This window comes from Podarcis vaucheri (assembly GCF_965113315.1).
Source record: "Podarcis vaucheri genome assembly, chromosome: 14".
NCBI classification, from domain to species: Eukaryota; Metazoa; Chordata; class Lepidosauria; order Squamata; family Lacertidae; genus Podarcis; species Podarcis vaucheri.
Window position 1 is genome coordinate 46,971,315 of NC_138752.1, and position 20,136 is coordinate 46,991,450.

Below are 20,136 nucleotides of genomic sequence, written 5' to 3' on the forward strand. Positions count from 1 at the left end.
TCAGTTCCATGGGTAACTCTGGGTCAGCTCTCTGCGGTAGTTTATCTTAAAGTTTTAAATGTCTATATGCTTATCGCATATAGATCAAACCTATCCATTCTGAAGGAAATCAGCCCTGAGTGCTCACTGGAAGGACAGATCCTGAAGCTGAGGCTCCAATACTTTGGCCACCTCATGAGAAGAGAAGACTCCCTGGAAAAGACCCTGGTGTTGGGAAAGATGGAGGGCACAAGGAGAAGGGAGGACAGAGGACGAGATGGTTGGACAGTGTTAACGAAGCTCCCAGCATGAGTTTGACCAAACTGCGGGAGGCAGTGGAAGACAGGAGTGCCTGGCGTGCTCTGGTCCATGGGGTCACGAAGAGTCGGACACGACTAAATGACTAAACAACAATGCTTATTGCATTTATAAATTTTAAATTTATTGTTGTACGTTGTTTTGTTTGTTTTCCTTCTGGGACTGTACCCCCAAGTGTGTTTTATAAGCTGGTCTCCGACCGTAATAAATTATCTATCTTTGTTGTCCATGTGGTCCAGTTGTTGGCACCTGTCTGTCTCGAGAGACAATGGAGTATGCCTCCAGGGGTGAAGTCAAACCGCTGCATTAGCAGCACCGGAGGGACCTCCCTGGGGAGCAAACCTGGGCAGCGTGTCTGGAGGTCCTGGGCTGCCCAGATGACAAGATTCCCCTCTTGTACTCTGATGGAAGGCAGTGCCAAAGGAAAGCAGATCAAATCGTTTGGCACAAGCTTGTCTGCAGGAGTCGCCGGAAGGAGGAGCACATATAAAGGAGGCAAGATATAAATTAGTAAATAGAGATTCTGTTTGTCCACTGGGAGAACAGGCTCCTGGATTAGCTGAACCACTGGCCTGATTGAGCAGGCTCTGAATACTCCTGAATGTACACCTCCCTGTCATTATATAGTCAGCAAAGATTCGCTACAGTTTGGAGCAGTAGTGGCTCCCTCATCTCTAGGCCCGGTTGGATTCCTTTGCGCCCAACACCTGCACATCACGACAGAGAGACGTTCAACGCCCTTCCTCCACTCCGCAATGGAACCTGCATGTTCAGAGGCAGTCTACCTTAATGTGTGCCGGATTCAAGGGGGCAAGAAGCAGGAGGGCTGCTGCCCTACAGCCCTGCTTCATGGGCACCTGGTCGGCTCCTATTGGAAGCAGGAGAGCCGGAGGAGACAACCGTTCCAGAGAGGCTCCCCTCGCATCCTTAAGTGGAACAGCAAAGCTGACTCACAGCTGTAGCCGATTATGCATCCTGTTCCGGGCTCCTCGTTTTATCTTTCTGATCGCAAACAAACTCTGCCCACTCAAGGGAAAGCCGGTCCGGTGCAAGGCTGGCTTGAGGCAAGCAGGAGGGAAATCTGGAAACGCAGCTGAGGCCAGATTCCTCCTACCCACCGCTCTGCCGTGCTTCCCCTCCGGTGCCCTGTGTTTGGAATATTCGAAACCCACTACAGCCCTTTGTTTCATTTTCTTTAGGGAGGGCGTAGACTGCAGGGATCAGCAAACCTTTTCAGCAGGGGGCTGGTCCACAGACCTTGTGGGGGGCTGGACTATATTTTGGAAAGAAGAAGAAAAAAGAATTCCTATGCCCCACAAATAACCCAGAGGTGCATTTTAAATAAAAGGACACATTCTACTCAGCTAAAAACACCAGGCAGGCTCCACAAATAACCCAGAGATGCATTTTAAATTACTCAGGTAAAACACGCTGATTCCCGGACCATCAATGGGCTGGATTTAGAAGGCGATTGGGCTGGATCCGGCCCCCGGACCTTAGTCCATCTCCGAGGGCCTTCTGGCAGTTCCCTTGCTGTGAAAAGCCATGTTACAGGGAACCAGGCAGAGGGCCTTCTCGGTAGTGGCGCCCTCCCTGTGGAACACCCTCCCACCAGATGTCAAAGAGAAAAACAACTACCAGACTTTTAGAAGACATCCGAAGGCAGCCCTGTTTAGGGAAGCTTTTAATGTTTGGTGCATTACTGTATTTTAATACTTTGTTGGAAGCCGCCCAGAGTGGCTGGGGAAGCCCAGCCAGATGGGCAGGGTATAAATAATAAATTATTATTATTATTATTATTATTATTATTATTATTATTATTATTATTATTATTGGTAGCCAGTGCAGTTGGACCAGGATCGGTGTAAAATTCCCAAACCGTCTTGCTCCATTGAGCAACCTGGCCGCTGAATTCTGCATTCGTCTTCAGAGGCAGCCCTATGTACAACACATTGCAGTAATCTAACATAACTTATTTAAAGTTATACCCTTGCTCCCTGAGGAGCCCAGGGCAGAGAACGCACAAGCAAAAAAGCCATCAGAATATCTTACACCTCCACCAGCTCTCTTTTCCTCTCTCCTTTCACCGAGGGCAACCATTCCATTGGACCGTCTCAGTGGGAGAGATGGGAAGCAGAAGCAAAAGGTTCACTCCATCACTTTCCCAAAAAAAACCCAGGTCCATTTGGCACCTCCTGCCTCTGAACTGTGCCAGCTGTTCATTATAACAACTACTGTTTAAAGAATTGGTGTATGAGTTTGATTTCTTTCCTCGCCTTCCCTCCTTGACCTTTTCCCCTGGTGAGTTGTGTTTATTTCGACTGTAAGCCTGCAGACAGGGACTATATTAATGGATTCTATGCAAGCCTTTTTGGCTGAAGAGCAGGATACTAATATCAACTCAGTGGCTGCTACGGGCCTCGGAGGGCAGGGAGGGAGAAAATTCCAGCTTGGAGATCAGTTGGGAAAGAGACTGAAAATAAATCTGCAACCGCACTTGGAATACTGTGTGCATTCCTGATCGCTTTATCTCAAAAAAGGATATTCTGGAGCTGAAACAGGTGCAAAGAAGGGCAGCCAAAAGGATCAGGGGTCTTCTCTCTCTCCCCCCTCCCCCAATTAAGCACTCTGAGAAGAAAAGGACACGGGGCAGGGCATGAGAGAGGTTTATAAAATGATTCCTGGTGTGAAGAAAGAAGACAGAGAGAAGCTTTTCTCCATTTCTCATTATACTCAAAACTGGGGTTGACCCAATGAAACTGACCCTGGTTGATTCAGAATGAAGAAAAGAAAAGTCCAGCAAGCAATGCAAAGTTAACTCACTGCCATTGGACTGTTGGAGAAAAGCAATAACGTTTCCTTCTGTTGAGTTTGTAGTTAATGCATGTGTTACTTTAAACCACGAGTGCACTGTGCGTACAGCAATCTATCTAGCATTTGTTTGTGGCTCTGTAAGTTAACTCCACTCTTAAAAGCTGAGCCATTTTGCTTTTTGTTCTCTCCAACTTGTTGAGACAATATGTCTCTTGTTGTTTCTCTCTCACACATCTCTACCTATCATGTAAATAGTTCCTGCATGAATAAAGCCTTTGAACCCCAGAAACTGGAAGTAATTGTTCCAATCTAATTCAGCCAAGCTGCAAGGTCTGCTAACATAGACATGGTGGTAATTCAAAGGGCATTTTAAAAACATTTAAAAATATATTTTTGTCATTGCTTAGCAAGCGAAAGGCCAAAATCTACTTCAGGGGCTCCTCCCGATGCCCTCAGCATTCTTCCTATTACGCTTACACAGTCTTAATTGAGATGTCATCTGCTGGGTCCCTCACAGTCCCATGATTCTTGGCTGTAAGGCTGAGGTTTGGTCAGGACAAAGGGAATACGTCAGTCAGAGAGCAATTGGCAAAGTTTTTGAATGTGATTTATGATTGCTTGATCCATGAACACACGCATGCTGTTTAGCATTATAATTGTGTGTTTTCCAGTTGCACTAATGCACATCTTTATTAATGTTACCAGTTGTCAATTGTCATAAAATTTGCTTAAATGGTCTGTTGGCTGCAAATAAAGAGATGATGGCCGTGATGGTAGTAACCGAAGCTTCTCCCTGAGGACTGTGGATTGCTATTTTTTAAAAAACAAAATAAATTACCATTGACATCCCTATGCCAACTCACAACAGAAGCTACAGACCAAATCCAGTGTCTGAAATTGCTCTGGCAGTTGTTAATCTGAGAGCATTAATATTTACCATTTATACAGTATTTATAAAAAGGGTTGCCAGCATGAGCCTTCTCTCCCCCGCCCAGTTCCTGCTTCCTGGCTAGTTTCCCAGGCCTCGAACAGCTGTGTGGGAAGTAATATATTCAGCAGGCAAATATTTTCCTTGAGCAAGTAAGGGGAGGAGGGACTTCTCCTGTTGAATTTCTGTTTGTTACAGAGCTGTTAAAAAACCCACACATATCACTTGCAATTGCCAGTCTCCTCGGAGAACCTTTTCAGAATTAATTATTATTATTGTCTGCCCTCCCCCCTAAGACCCCTAGGAAGGTTACAACCATTAAAATGCAACACTGAGAGTAAGATACTATATCACACAATATTGAAAACGGCTTTAAACAGCTTGCAGTAACTGAAAAAGAAGGTGGCTTCTAAAAACCTGCACCACAAGGGTCAAAAGAGATTCACTAACACAAGACCCATCACGTAGTACTCGAAACGTCATGTGTCATTTTTCTTTCCCATCAAAAATTGATGTTTTTTGCTTGTATTAAAGATGGTTTAAATGAGGAAGACAACTTCTTCTTTGGCGATCCCTCGTAGCTGAGTAAAATTTTCTTCCATAAACATGGTTTTAACAGTGACTCTATAAGTGACTGTGGAGGCCAATTCTGGATCCACATGTCCGTCCACAGTGGGGACATAGATTTCCGGACAGGAGTTGACCATGGTGAGGGTTTGCCAAGCATGCCTTTTTCTTAGCACATTTCTCCCTTTCATCCTGAATTTGTCTTCAAAGCCCATGACCCCTTTGGTAAAGGCTGTTCTCCAACTGGAGCGCTCGCAGAACAGTGTTTCCCAGTTGTCTGTGTTTATGCTACATTTTTTTAGATTTGCCTTGAGAGAGTCTTTGAACCTCTTTTATTGACCACCAGCATTACGCTTTCCATTTTTAAGTTCACAATAGAGTAGTAGCTTTGGAAGACGACAATCAGGCATCCAGACAATATGACCAGTCCAAGTTGATGTTGAAGAATCATTGCTTCAACACTGGTGATCTTTGCTTCTTCCAGTACACTGGCATTAGTTCGCCTGTCTTCCCAAGTGATGTGTAAGAATTTTCGGAGACACCGTTGATGGAATCTTTCAAGGAGTTGGAAATGGTGTTTGTAAGTGGTCCATGTTTCACAAGCATACAGTAAGGTTGGTAGTACAACCTTATATAGTGGTACCTTGGTTTGCAAACCGTCTGGTTTGCATACGTTTTGGATTACAAACACGTCAAACCCGGAAGTGCATGTCCCGGTTTGCAAACTTTTTTTGGATTACAACCCATTTTGGGGGGGATTACGAACAAAAAAATTTTGGAGGCCCCATTGGCAAAAACACGCCTTGGGTTACAACCTGTTTTGGTTTACAAATGGACCTCCAGAACTGATTATGGTTGTAAACCAAGGTACTACTGTAGTAGTATAGCCTTTATTTGTTGGAGGGTTGGTTGTGGGCTCTCCACTAGGTGGCGCAGTAGAATACAAATGTGTTCTCACAGAAGGAGAGAGGCTCTCAATCAGCTCTGTGGTGCTTGAGGGTTGATTCCTGCCCCTGCATGCACTGAGCGAGGTGTTGCATCATCCCTTGTTGAAAGACTTGAAAACACCCATGAACAAAGAAAGGGCAATAGCTTAGTGGTAGAGCATTATCTGCTTTAGATGCAGAAGCTCCCAGGTTCAACGCAGGTAGGGCTGCCAGACACCCTTAGTCTGAAACCAGGGAGAGCTTCTGCCACTCAGTGTGGAGGAGGCAAAGGCGGACATGGAAGCCCCGTTCCCCTGGTGTCCTTGTGCACATCGTTCTCCCTCCTTGGTCCCCGAGAAAGTAGGGAAAGTCAACCAGGGTTCCTCTACTCATGTTCATCTCAAACAACCAGGGGACCTGTTTTGTCAGGAACTCTGGTTGCATGGACATTTCTACTTACATTCAAACAAAACCAGGTAGAAGTCCCCTGTGGGTCTTCCCCACTTGGTATGGGGACTGGTTGCAAGGGGTGATGCGCACAGTGATGTTGGGAGACAAGATTTGCGCACCTGACCCTGATCCACCTCCTTGGTCCATGGATGCAGGTCAACATCTACCTGAACATGCCTACAAGGTCTTGCAGAATCGCATTGGGTTGGCTGCATTGGTTGGTTGTCTTCATTGGCTGAAAATCTGTCCCCTGGCCTTGCGAATCTAAGGTTGAAGATCTAAGTAAAAGCAGCAGCAGAAACAGAAAGTTTCCTTTTGGCTGGAATCCTCGACACATTTAGAAGAGCATAAGTCTCATTGAATAGATTGGGATTTATTTCTTTTGAGTCAGCGTGCCTAGTATTTAATCTCCTGTCTACACCTTGGATTTGACTAAGGCTCTGATAACCAGGAATGGTCAAATGTATCCATTCTGGTTTCCCTCCTTTTCTTAATCTTCAGTCTGCCACAGTTCTGCATCAGATTGCAATTTCTTTTTTAAGTTCTCATGAAATTTTGTCTGCGTTTTACTGTGGATTTATCTGCCTGGGCCCATCTTTTTGCAAGCAAATCTCCAAGATGTGACACAGCTTTCATTAAAATAGATGCATTTGATGTACACTTCCCCCTTACACTTATACACAATTTTGGGGGCACATTGATTGTTTGGAGAGCAATCACTACTTTGCAAAATTTGGAAAAGTGGAGAAAGCATGTTGCCTTGCATATTCTTTCAGCAGTTGTGAATTTCCTCTGAAAATGAAAACTCAAAGCAATTTCCTTCTGCATCCCAATCAACAACCCACCCAAAGAACTGATTCCTACACAGTGTTAGCTGGATTTCCTCAGTGAACTTGGGTACTGTTATAAGAATTTTAAGGTCTTATATATATATAATAGAAGATAAAGGTACCCCTGCCCATTCGGGCCAGTCTTGCCAGACTCTAGGGTTGTGCGCTCATCTCACTCTAGAGGCCGGGAGCCAGCGCTGTCCGCAGACACTTCTGGGTCACATGGCCAGCGTGACAAGCTGCATCTGGCGAGCCAGCGCAGCACACGGAACGCCGTTTACCTTCCCGCTGGTAAGCGGTCCCTATTTATCTACTTGCACCCGGAGGTGCTTTTGAACTGCTAGGTTGGCAGGCGCTGGGACCGAACGACGGGAGCACACCCCGCCGTGGGGATTTGAACCGCTGACCATGCGATCGGCAAGTCCTAGGCGCTGAGGTTTTACCCACAGCGCCACCAGCGACCCAATATATATAATAGATGTCCATAAATGTACCAAGCAAACACATATAAATATGTAAACCGCCTGTCTGAAACCCACAGAAAAGTCCTAAAACCATTTTCTCTCTCCCAAAATGACCTCAAATATTTCTCTGCAAGGTCGAAGGACATGGGAAATCTCCCCATTGTCTCTTTCACAAATCCTGTCTTAAGGGCACATTTAAGATATGAATAGGGTGTGAGCCTGTGACCTGGATTCAGGAACTGAGTAACAAAAGAGTGGCCAGGATGCCCAGGTAATCCAATCAAGTAACCTAGCAGACAAGAGATAAAAAAACAATGCACTCAGATTTCTGTTGTAGCCCGCCCCCTCCTGTGATGTATGTATGTTTCTGGGGGTGGTCTAGAGTTTGAGGGTGGGCAATTTAAAAAGTCTATATACTAAGGGCGGGCACACCTTTGTTCTGGGTTCCTCTTTCATGCTTGTGGTGAGTGAGGACCCTGTTGCAACAGTTTAATAAAGATCAGGTTTACTAGCTGCTTTGCTTCTCAATATTCTCTGATTGGTCTCTGTTATTTTCTCTTACCAATAGAGAACCTACAAAAGGACTCTATACGGGCTCTTGGGTACCCTGTTTCTGAGGGCTTCCTTGGATAAAAAACAAGGACACCAGCCAGGAATACCAGAGCAAAACAGCAGCCAGTAGGCTTGGTCTTTATTGAAGACTGTCGCCACAGGACTCCCACCTGCCTCAAGGTGGAACCAGATGGAAGCCCCGAACAAAAGAGAACCCAAACTTTTATTAGCTGCTCATCCCCATGTTACACCCCCCAAACTACATCACTAATGCATCATGGTTACATCATGAAAGGGGAGGTCTGGTGGCAGTAATCTGAGCATCATGGACCCTGCCCCATGGTTCTCCTTGCCCTCCACCAAACACCCATCAAGGGTAACAAAAGAGATATTTACATTTCCCGGTTTCCCAGCTAAGTTAATCACACCCTTTTGTCTTCATCTAGGTTTGTTATTTCTGGAATGGCTACCTATCTAGCACTCAGGTATCAGGATGCCAGGAATTATCACTCAGGCAGAGGGGCTGCTTAGTAGCTGAGCTCACATGTCTATATGAATTTCTGAAGTTTTCCCAGTGAGTCAGTACATAGATACATTTATCAGTGAATTCTTACATTTGGTATCGTTCAGCAAAGGCCCTTTGAATAGATAGGAAGAAACCGTGATGAAGTGTTTTGTGGGGACAAGTCACAAAAGTGATTGTGCTGATTTTGGTAGTGGGCTGCATGTGCATGATATCTGCTGGAGGGGCAACCCCCCCCCCAAACTATACATAAATTCCTGCAACAGCCCCATAAGGGAAAAGGAGCAGTTATTTCTCGTAACAGGTACCATCCATCTCCCAGCTTGACGTCCCTGTGAATTCTCTCATGCTGACAATAACCACGGAGCGCCACAGAAGGCAAACTGATTCAGCCTTGGTGCATTCCAGGAAAACCGTTTCTGCCAAGCCATTAATTGACAGGATTTCTTGCGTGTAAATGGCCTTGTGCAATTTGTGGCTGAGGAAAATTATAGCTCGTGGTGGCCTGGCGACAGGATCGTGCCCTCATATGGCGCCTTGACGTATCTCCAGGAGTCAAGGAGTTGCTCCCGTAACATCGTAAATTAGTTGCTGTGGAGACCTGTGTGTGGTGTCACCATAAAGCAGCTGAAGGATAATGCGGCAGAAATAACTCATCCCCTGAGGGAACACAAGCAAGGGAGACTCTTTGGATTAATGGAGGCAGAGGGGCGGCTGGGTGGGATGGGGGAGAACAGGAATATATGTGGAGGAAGACTATTATTAGGCAGTTAAGAACATGCCTTACACCACGTCAGACCATTGTTCCACCTCCATTCTCCTATGCCCTCCTCCTTACATTGCCTGGGACAGCTAAGGGTTGTTCTTTGGCAATCAGGACTCGCTGTCTAGGGCTAATAGTAAGCCACACTGGGATTGGCTGCATGAAGGTGCTACCCATTGGCAATGTGGCACTGCCAGTTTGCAGGGGCAATTCGCATTCACACCGTGTCTGTGAATGAACGTTTTCCAGCTCCAGACCGTTGCGAACACAATTTCGTTTTCCTGAGCTTTCCACAAATAGCATTGTGCTGCTTTTGTGGTGTGGTGGTGGTGGGGAACCCCGTTAAACCCTAGAAATGAAGAAAAAAAGAGAGTAGGATTTGGATTATTTTGAGTATTGAAGGGAAGATTGCAGGCTAGTGGGAAAATAACAGGCAAATATTTCTTTCCTGGCCAGGGCTTCACCTGGGATAGAGTTGTTAACAGGACAAAAGGTGTTGATGGCTCATCTGAGAGGAATTTGAGGCCTGGGCAGACGGAAGGTTGCCAGGGTAACTGGGTGCAAAGTGACAGGAAAAGAGGGTCTTTAGCAAGGTGTGCTAGGAAGAAGAAGAAGAAGAAGAAGAAGAAGAAGAAGAAGAAGAAGAAGAAGAAGAAGAAGAAAGACTGGGATCCATCTTGGGCAGGCTGGCTGAAGGCTGGCTGGGAGAGATGCCTTGGACTCCAGGGCTGCCCTGCTGTGGGGAAAAGGCCCCTTCTAAGAGGACCAAGCTGTAAGACCAGGACTTCCTCCATGCAGTCTGAAGGTGTAAAGATGTGGATAGATTATATTTCTTAAAGCTATGACAGTCTCTGCCACATCTTCGATTCTCCAAGGGAGCATAAATCCCGAGCCTTCCTGGAATTCTACTACTACTTGGCAGAGAGTCAGTGTGGCGCCTAAGTTCTGTCACAGTACTGGTTTCTTTTTAATGGCTGCTGTTGAATGGCTTTCAGCTTGGTCTTCTCATGGCTGCTTCTGGGCCTTTGCCATACTTACGAACATCAGAAAAACCAGTGGCCCATTTCATGAATCCTCCTGTTTTCACAGTGGCCAGCCAGATGCCCGGACAAAGCCCCAAAGCTGATCCTGAGCACAACAGCAAACAATCTTAGCCACTTTGCAAGGCTTTTATCTTTGTACAGTAATGCGGGACAGAAATATTTTACCCAAGAAGGTAGAATCGCTTTTGCCTGTTGAGCTGTCGTGAAAAACTCTATAGAGTGAGGACAACTTTTTTTTTAAAGGTGTCAGCCTTAAAGAACAAGCTTAGAATAAATGGAAAACTAATTATATACACCCCCAAATACTGCAAGCTGTGTTAACTTTCTAAAAGCAGACTCCAAAACATTCCACTGAGATTGGCCAGTGATTACAAAGGAGACAGCTGCCTTGAAAAGATGAACAATCACAAACTAGGGGGGCAGAGTTTGGAAAAGAGATTGACCTTGATTTATTTTTATTTAGCAACCCTCTGCATTTTGGGTAGCGGCGGTGTTAGCTCAGGTCATCGCAGGACTTTTGCTCTTTACGGGTGGAATTTCGTTGCTCGCTGGCAAATCCAGGTAGCACAATTAAAGCTGATCGCACTTCCTTCCCAGAACTGGATGTTTTTCAACCAGGAAAGTGACAGGAAAGTGTGATATAACGTTTGCTTGATACAACGTCGTATGGCCTCTCGTAAGAATAGAAGGCGTTGCTGCTGGATCAGGCCAGTGGACCATCAAGTCCATCATCCGGTTCGCAAAGTAGCCAACCAAATTCCTGTAGGAATCCGTCTAGCACCACATGAGAACAACAACACTCTCGCCTTCTGCTGTTCCCAGCAACTGGCTTTCAGAGGCAGGTTGCCTCTGACGGCAGAAGCAGAACACAGCCCTGTAAATAAATCAGAATGCACGCTCAATAAACAGAGGATGTTGTCAAAGGCTGCCTCCAGAAAGTGAGCATTTTGTAGGAGGGCTTCAAAGAAGTGCAAAGAAGTTTGCAAAATTTACAGCGGATTAAAATGTGCTCTGTTACTCCGGGGCAACAAATCCTCTTGACATAGCAATGGACGTTTTGCTGATAGGAAAGTGACAGAGAAACGCATGGGAGGGGGGAAGATGTGTGATATGCAAATTATGAACACAGATGCATGAACGCAGTGCAAGGAAAACCAGGAGGAATGCTCCTTATTGTATACCCTCCATGGAAACAAATCAGAACAAATGTCCAAAAAAGAGCAGGCAGAGTATGAGTTCTGCTAATCTTGGGTCAAAGAATTCCTATTGGTATATAAATGCGGGTGGCGCTGTGGTCTAAACCACTGAGCTTCTTGGGCTTGCTGATCGGAAGGTCGGCGGTTCAAATCCCCGCTACGGAGTGAGCTCTCGTTGCTCTGTCCCAGCTCCTGCCAACCTAGCAGTTCAAAAGCCTACCAGTGCAAATAGATAAATAGGCACCGCTGTGGTGGGAAGGTAAAAGGTGTTTCCGTGTGCTCTGGTTTTCGTTATGGTCCTCCGTGCGTGATTTAGTCCTGCTGGCCACATGACCCAGAAAGCTGTCTGTGGACAAACGCTGGCTCCCTCAACCTGAAAGCGAGATGAGCACCGCAACCCTAGAGTCGCCTTTGATGGGACTTAACCGTCCAAGGGTCCTTTACCTTTTTAACAGAAGTCATTAGAACTGTAAACAAAAATATACGAATGGAATGTTTGCAGAGACCCCATCCTGGGGTCTTTTACCTTTACTTTATTGATATATAAAGCCCTGAATGGCTTCGGACCAGTTTACCTACCATATTGTCTTGCCCCATATATGCCCATTTGATTCCTTCGATCTGCAGAACGGGCATTGCCCTAGATGCCACATTCCACATTCCACATTTAGTGTGGCAGCACTAGGCGTCTTCGCTGTGTCTTTTAGGCACCTGCTAAGAACATATTTTTGTTTAGGCAAGCCTAACCAGGCATGTAGATGTTGACGTGTTTTTTCCTTCTGTTGCTGTTAATTTTAATGATGTTCTGCATGTTTCAAATGGTTTTAAGCTTTTTTTTTTTAAAGATAATTGTAACATTCTTTGTAAACCGCTTGGGGTTTTCCTCCAACCAACTGGTACATATAAATTTTGTCGCACGAACACAGCTTTGTGCAAGCAAACCAGGATATACAGGTATGCTCAATAAACAGGTAGTCTGTCGGGAGGTCCAATGATGTACAACAGTGACCCAAAGTCATCAGTCACGGTGAGATTGGATGGCGGGTTAGGCAGGAACCATCAAGGTGTTTCTTTGGAAATGCCGGTTTTACCAGAGGAAGCCATATACTTTTTTAAAAAAAAGCTCCCTGCTGTTTTGGCCTGAAGGATGGGTAGGGTGTTATGTGAAGAGCGAAAGAAATCCTCCTCACTTGCTTCTTCTTCTTCTTTAAACAGATCTATTTAAAAACAAACAAATTAAGTGGAATGATTGTTGGCGAACAGGCTGACATTTGCTTTCATCTTCACCTGGTTCAGCTGGAATTTTTTTATTATTTTCTAAAGCTAAATAAGTTTGAAGTGGAAAAAGCTCCACCCTTTGCCTTCTACGCTGGGCATTATTTGCTGGATCAATTCCATCCCTCCTTCATGGAGCTGTGTATAGATAGATAGATAGATAGATAGATAGATAGATAGATAGATGGTGCTACTTTTCTGGGGGGGGAGGAGTACACATAGCCCTAAACATTTTGTGAATCTTTGCACTTTTGTCCATTTACTGTACTTAGTTTTCCCGATTTGAACTATAAAATGGTGATTTTCTTGAGTCAAAATGAGAGTACCCCTAAACATTTTTTTAGAAAAAAGTGCTCTCTCTGTATATACAGTGCTACCTCGGGTTACATACACTTCAGGTTACATACGCTTCAGGTTACAGACTCCGCTAACCCAGAAATAGTGCTTCAGTTTAAGAACTTTGCTTCAGGATGAGAACAGAAATTGTGCTCTGGCGGTGCGGCGGCAGCAGGAGGCCCCATTAGCTAAAGTGGTGCTTCAGGTTAAGAACAGTTTTAGGTTAAGTACGGACCTCCGGAACGAATTAAGTATTTAATCTGAGATACCACTGTATATATTTTCTGCTTTACAATTTAGAATACTCATTTAAACATCCTTAAAGTATCACTGACTTCCCTCCTTCTCTTTCCATGGTTCATTTTGCATATCATAAATCCCTGCATATTTTACATAAAGTAAACCATTTAGTATTCCATTATTTCATCCACCAAAACTTATTTACACTGTTGGACTTATCTTAATGCTGCCAATGTTTTCAAGTGTACACAATTTCCCCCCATATATTCAATAAACGTTTTCCAATCTTCTCTAAACGTATGTTCTTCCTGTTATCTTATTCTATCTGTTAAGTCTGCAAGCTGCACATATTCTGTCAACTTAAGTTGCCATTTTTCTTTCATTGGGACCTCGCTCGTTTTCCATTTTGGGACTAACAAAACACGGGCTGCAGTAGTGGCATACATAAATAACCTTTTTTGACACCTGGGAATTTCCATCTGAATTATCCCCAACAAAAAGGACTCTCTTTTTTTGGAAAAGTACTTTTAAACATTTTTTTCAATTCATTATGGATCATTTCCCAATATTCTTTTACCCTTTTACAAGGCCACCACATATGAAAGAATGTTCCCAATGAGGTTGAGGGAAGATGGAGCTGTATTTATCATCATAGGAAGCTGGCAAGGGAGCCAACCTGATCACCTTCAGACGCTGTTGCACTACAATTCCCATCACCCCTTGGCATGTTAAAGAGACATCAACCTGGTCTCCCAGGTCCTAGTCCAGCACCCTAACCACTATACAGCGCTGCCTCCTCACAGGAGATAAAATGCACGAGACGTTTGCAAAAACGTGTTTCCTGCTTGGCAAGAGAGCATTAAAAAATTGTGCACACTGCGAGAAATTCACACTCCGCTGCAGATGAATTTTCGCGAGGGCGTAAAAAAGAATAATTAAAAATCCATTGCAAATTCATGCAGAGCAGCAGAGTGCCAGAGACTGCAGAATGTGAAAGAAATCGAGATTGGCAGAGATGCCCATCCTAAGCTTGCGATATGCAAGAGTTTGCATTCCCCGGCGTTTGCTGCCGTCGCAAAATTGTGGCTTTTCCTGTTCCAGAACGCAGTGGGCGGAGGCCCTCCTTCTCGAGACTGCAACCGCTTGGTGATCCTAGTCTTTTGCAAGGCGGTGTGAAAAATAGGACTGGAGCAGATCTGGCAAGAGAGAAATCGCTATTGAGCAAGGCCTAGGTTTGTGGGTGCAGCAGGAGGCTCCTCTAGGCTTGGAGCTTGCATATTTTCGGGAGGAATTCTCCTTCATCCTTGCCACGCCCAGCTTTGAAGCAAGGGGGGTGGGGAGGATTTGCAGAGTCGCCACCCTCCTACCTGGGCAGCCGCACCTTCCTTGCACCTGGAGGGGCTGGAGGCGCCCTCAAAAGAACCTGTTCCAGCACTTGCCAAGCCGGTTTGGGCATTGGGAAGAGCTTGGCTGAGGTGAGGCAGTGGGGGGGGGGAGAGAAGAGAGATGGTTTTATGGCTCCCTTGCCCAAAGCGATGATGAGTCAGGCCAGGTAACTCACAGAGTGTCAGACCGACCTGTTCTGTGTCTTGTTTGCAAGCTGGCCAGGGAAGGCTCTGCTCTGAGCTGCCGGGGATTAGCTTTGCTTAAGCTAACACCAGCCTGCATCCTGGAAGGCGTGGACCTGTGGCTGTGTGGTCTGAGGAGGTGTCTTGGGTTTACAGGCTGGTAATGATCCGAGAGCCAACAAGCTGCGACAACATCCGTTGGTCAAAGCGCTTAGTGTCTTCCAAGTGAAAATTCAAAGTGGTCTCCGCATACATTTCTCCGATGAAAATAGGGCTGTCCCATTCCATAACAATAATTTTACTACAGTGGTACCTCAGGTTACAGATGCTTCAGGTTACAGATGCTTCAGGTTACAGACTCCGCTAACCCAGAAATAGTACCTCGGGTTAAGAACTTTGCTTCAGGATGAGAACAGAAATCACATGGTGGCGGTGCGGTGGCAGCGGGAGGCCCCATTAGCTAAAGTGGTGCTTCAGGTTAAGAACAGTTTCAGGTTAAGAACGGACCTCCAGAATTAATTAAGTACTTAACCCAAGGTACCACTGTATTTATACACCACACATCTTACTGGGTTGCCCCAAGTCACCCAGGGCAGCTTCCAACATATATGAAAACATTAGAAAACATTAAACATTAAAACAAAAACCCTTCCCTATACAGCAGGCATGTCCAAAATCTGTTTCGGGAGCCTAATCCGGCCCACCGGTCAGTTTAATCTGGCCCCTGCAGCAGTTTATATCCTGGGCTATAATCCTAAAAAAACCTCAACAACTTCAACCCTAAAAAAAGCTGAACAACTTTATTCTTTAAAAAAGGTTAACAAACTTCAGTCGGCCCTCGCGGCCCTTCACTTCATCAAATTTGGCCCTCTTTGAAAAACGTTTGGACACCACTGCTATACAGGATTGCTTGCAGATGGTTCAGAGGTCAGATAACTTTGCACCCTTCAACATTTCTCCAGTGAAAATAGGGACATTCTAAGGAAAAGCTCTGTTCCAGCTCCTGCCAACCTAGCAGTTTGAAAGCATGTCAAAAAGTGCAAGTAGATAAATAGGTACCACTCCAGCAGGAAGGTAAGCGGCATTTCCGTGCGCTGCTCTGGTTTGCCAGAAGCGGCTTAGTCATGCTGGCCACATGACCCGGAAAACTCTCTGCGGACAAACGGCAACTCCCTCAGCCTGTAAAGCGAGATGAGCGCCGCAACCCCAGAGTCGTCCACGACTGGGCTTAACTGTCAGGGATCCTTTACCTTTAAGGTTAATACTCACGGCCTGACCAATGCCGTGGCTCATGAGCTGTTGTTGAACTCCAACTCCCGTCATCTCTGACCATCAACCTTGCTGGCTGGGGCTGATGGCAGCTGGAGTTCACCAAAACATGGAGGGCACGCAACCTGCACTCATGAATGAATGAACGCCTTGCCACTCCTACAGTGCCCCCACACCTTCTGCACCACCCAAAATGTGTTTCCTCCTGCCATGTAGACAATAGGCGCATCGCACATGCTTTCCGTTCCCACCCCTCCTGTTTCAGCCACACCAAAACCTTCTCTTCCCCTTCTTTTCTTCTCTTCTCGGGCTAATCCTCCTGCCCCGTCCAAACATGCTTCAGATGATCTCGAGGCTTAAGTGCCCATCGATCACGTTCCTTCTGTACGTGCTTCCCCTACGCAAACGGAACAGGTGCCAGCACATCGGAAGCCGGTTTGCCAAACTGGCTTCGTTGCACGAGCAGAGCAGGCTTGCCTGTTAGGAAAGTAGAGGGAGAAATCTGTTTCGGTTTGATCTCATAGAATCGTGGAATTGGAAGCGGAAGTGGAATTGGAAGGGAATCCAAGGTTCGTCTAAGCAATGCAGGAATCTCAACTAAAGCATCTCAACTGAAGATATAAGGTGACCCTCTCTAATTCACCGTTTAGAAAACGTTATGCAAATCATAACATAGCCACTCATTCTCTGAATATTGGGGGGATCATGAGGGCCTGATAGCATGGCTTGGAGGGCCACACTTGGCCCCTGGACCTCCAGACTTGTGAGAAATATTCTCAGCACCTTGAGAGATGCCCCTCCCTGAAAACAAAACCATCACCCACCTGGTCTGAGCGCTCCATGCCAAACTCCCGGAAACGTTGGTATTTGTTTTAGGCACCTGGCTTTGCTGTGCACTATCAAGCTTTCACTTAGACATGTTCCGACAGCGCTTTCTCTTTCTTTCCCCACCCACCCTGAAGCTGGCAGAGCAGATGAGGAGCTCCCTCTTGCCGCTTGCCGGTTTGGACAAACATCGCTATCACCAATTGCCTCCCATGCAGACGGAGACCCCTGTTGGGTCAGACCAAAACAGCCAAATGGAGTGCTGTGCTTTGTGTCAGCTGCGTGAGGCAGGCTGGCAAGCTTCCGAGTCCCACAGAAGTCCTTTCTGCTGGACTCAAAGTTGGGGGTGGCCCAAATGCATGGGTGTAGCCAAGGAGGGGCAGGGAGGACGGCAGCTCCCCACAAATCAATGCAAATCTGAGGTTCTGCCCCCTAACAAAAGCCTTTCTCTCCCCAACAAAAATCCTGGCTATGCCCATGTCCAAACATGATGCCTTATGAGGAACGGCTAAGGGAGCTGGGCATGTTTAGCCTGGAGAAGAGGAGGTTAAGGGGTGATATGATAGCCATGTTCAAATATATAAAAGGATGTCACATAGAGGAGGGAGAAAGGTTGTTTTCTGCTGCTCCGGAGAAGCGGACACGGAGCAATGGATCCAAACTACAAGAAAGAAGATTCCACCTAAACATTAGGAAGAACTTCCTGACAGTAAGAGCTGTTCGCCAGTGGAATTTGCTGCCAAGGAGTGTGGTGGAGTCTCCTACTTTGGAGGTCTTTAAGCAGAGGCTTGACAACCATATGTCAGGAGTGCTCTGATGGTGTTTCCTGCTTGGCAGGGGGTTGGACTCGATGGCCCTTGTGGTCTCTTCCAACTCTATGATTCTATGATTCTATGAATAATATGTTGAGGAGGGCAAGTAAGCCCCACCCTGCATAATCAATCACACAGTGCAGTGCATGCACACCATTTGAATGGCAATGCCCATTAGCTTGGGGGGACCCCCTCAAATATTTTACGGGGGGCAGGGGAGCAAAGGGACCTTGGCTTCCTATGAGTGTAATATAGGGCACCCTGTTGCCATGGGGTAGTTTGTCGTGCAATTAAACGTAACAGTGTAAGAAGATCCTGGTGGATCGGGCCCATGGGCCACGATGTTTAGCATCTCTTTGCTCACAGTGGATGCCTCCAGGAAGCCCTCAGGGAGAACTGGAAGGCTGCAAGGATAACCCATACATACATCCCATGGAGCTGAATGTTGGAAGATCTAGGCAGGGGAAAGGAAGGACTTGTTCACATAGTCTTGCTGTCACAGTCTGGTCTACGGGTGATCAAAGTCCCGGCTGAGGACGTCGGGACCGGGGGCAAGATGGCAGGGTGGGAACAGGAACGAGAGTCCAGAAGCCAGGGTTCCGAGGGTCAGGAAGCAGGGAGTCACGAAGACAAGGGTTGAGTCAAGAAGCCAAGGTCCGAGGATCAGGAAGCAAGAAGCCAAACGCAGCAAGGCAGGAAACATGTTGCTGTGGCAAAGAGCCGAAGGGAAATGCTGACCTTCTATCCTTCACCTGTGCATCTCCAGAACAAACTCAGGAAGGCCCCAGTCCTGCGAAGCCCTACTGGTCACAGGGCCTGGCTCCTGCACGCACTCCTGACACTTGCTGCAAGGAACCTATGGTCCTCAAGTTGTCACCAGACTACAAGCTCCATCAGTCCCAGCCAGCATGGTCAATGGTCAGGGAAGATGGGAGTCCAGCGAAATCTGGAAGGCCAAACGCTGTTTCTGTGCACTCTGGTTTCCATCACAATGTCCAGTTGAGCCAGAAGCGGTTGAGTCTTGCTGGCCACATGACCTGGAAAGCTGTCTATGGACAAATGCTGGCTCCCTCGAACTGAAAGTGACATGAGCGCTGCAACCCCATAGTCGCCTTTGACTGGACTTAACCATCCAGGGGTCCTTCACCTTTTTAATATAAGTCATTAGAACTGTAAACAAAAAATATACGAATGGAAAGATTGCAGAGAAGGTTCCAATCTGGTTTGTGAAGCAAGGATGCTGTTGGAAGGCTCTGCATGACTGAAAGAAACTGGGGGAGCGAGGGAAGCTCTCATTGTGCCCTATCAATAGGGAACTAAGAGAAGAAAAAAGCAACCCCACCCTGTAGAAACAAAAGGATTTTCCCGCTCCGGAACACACACCTGGAAAGCCAACAGACCTAGGCCTTTGATTTCTAGCCATACAGACATTTGAGTGCTTTTCCACAGAGGCAGATCATGTTCCAGCAGCCGTTCTGCCTTGGCTTCGAACCTTTTTTAAACCAAAACCAGTCCACTTTGGGTTGTCTGGGTCTTTCTTGGGGGGTTGGGGTGGGTAATGTGGGTCATATCATACATATAAAGCACTCTTATGCTGTTCGTTGAAAGAAAATTATCTAAAAATGATGTACCATTGGTACCTAACACCGAGTAAAATTGTTAAAATGTACAAAACAAGTTCAAAACTGTGCTGGAAATGTAAAGAGATGGAGGGTACTTTTTACCATATGTGGTGGACATGTACATTGGTAAAGGCTTTCTGGGAAATGATAAATAATGAACTATAGAAAATGTTTTTGTTAAAAAACCAGAAGCCTTTTTGCTAAGTATAATAGGTGAAGAGTTAACAAGAGAAGATAAAAGACTTTATATGTATGCAGCGACGGCAGCAAGAATGCTACTAGCCCAGAGATGGAAGGATGTACCAACAAAAGAAAAATGGCAGATGAAACTCATGGACTATGCAGAGATGGTGAAACTGACGGGAAGGATCCAAAACCAGGAAGATCAAATATTTTCTAAAGACTGGAGTAAATTTGTAATTTATTTAAAAGACCACTGTAAAAAGTTAAAATCTTTGGCAGGGATGCAATGACACTTGTAACGTGGAATTATTTACGATTATGATGGTTATTTAACAGATGGATAATGGTAAAAGATGGAGCAAATCTAATCTTAAACATGGAAACTATGGAGGCAGGGAAGGAGGCCTGAAGCTTCAAAAGAACCTTGTACTTTAATGTTTGAAATGGTTATGTTAAAATATGAAAAAACCAATCAGAAATTATTTTAAAAATACATGTAAAGCACTCTTATGTGACTCATAACCATCCTGGCTTCCCCCAAAGAATCTTGGGAACTGTAGTTTGTTCCGCTCTGCCACCTTGATCGTTTTGGCTGCCCTTTCCTGAGCTTTTCCTGAAGCAGAATACTTCTCCCAAGCCTTATTTCAGAAGGG

General features: G+C 45.9%; 1 long non-coding RNA gene across 2 annotated transcripts; it reads right to left on the reverse strand.

Annotated features, from left to right (window-relative positions):
- Nucleotides 1-10,569: 10,569 nt before the first annotated feature.
- On the reverse strand, nucleotides 10,570-17,002 carry LOC309519160. Of its 2 annotated transcripts, XR_014213701.1 has the most exons (3): nucleotides 16,866-16,977; nucleotides 11,933-12,570; nucleotides 10,570-11,031 (listed from the first exon to the last, which is right to left on the reverse strand). It is a non-coding gene; the product is annotated as an uncharacterized lncRNA (long non-coding RNA). The 2 variants fall into 2 exon arrangements; XR_014213702.1 differs by lacking the exon at nucleotides 10,570-11,031 and having other exon boundaries at nucleotides 11,847-12,570; nucleotides 16,866-17,002.
- Between the last annotated feature and the right edge of the window lie 3,134 nt (nucleotides 17,003-20,136).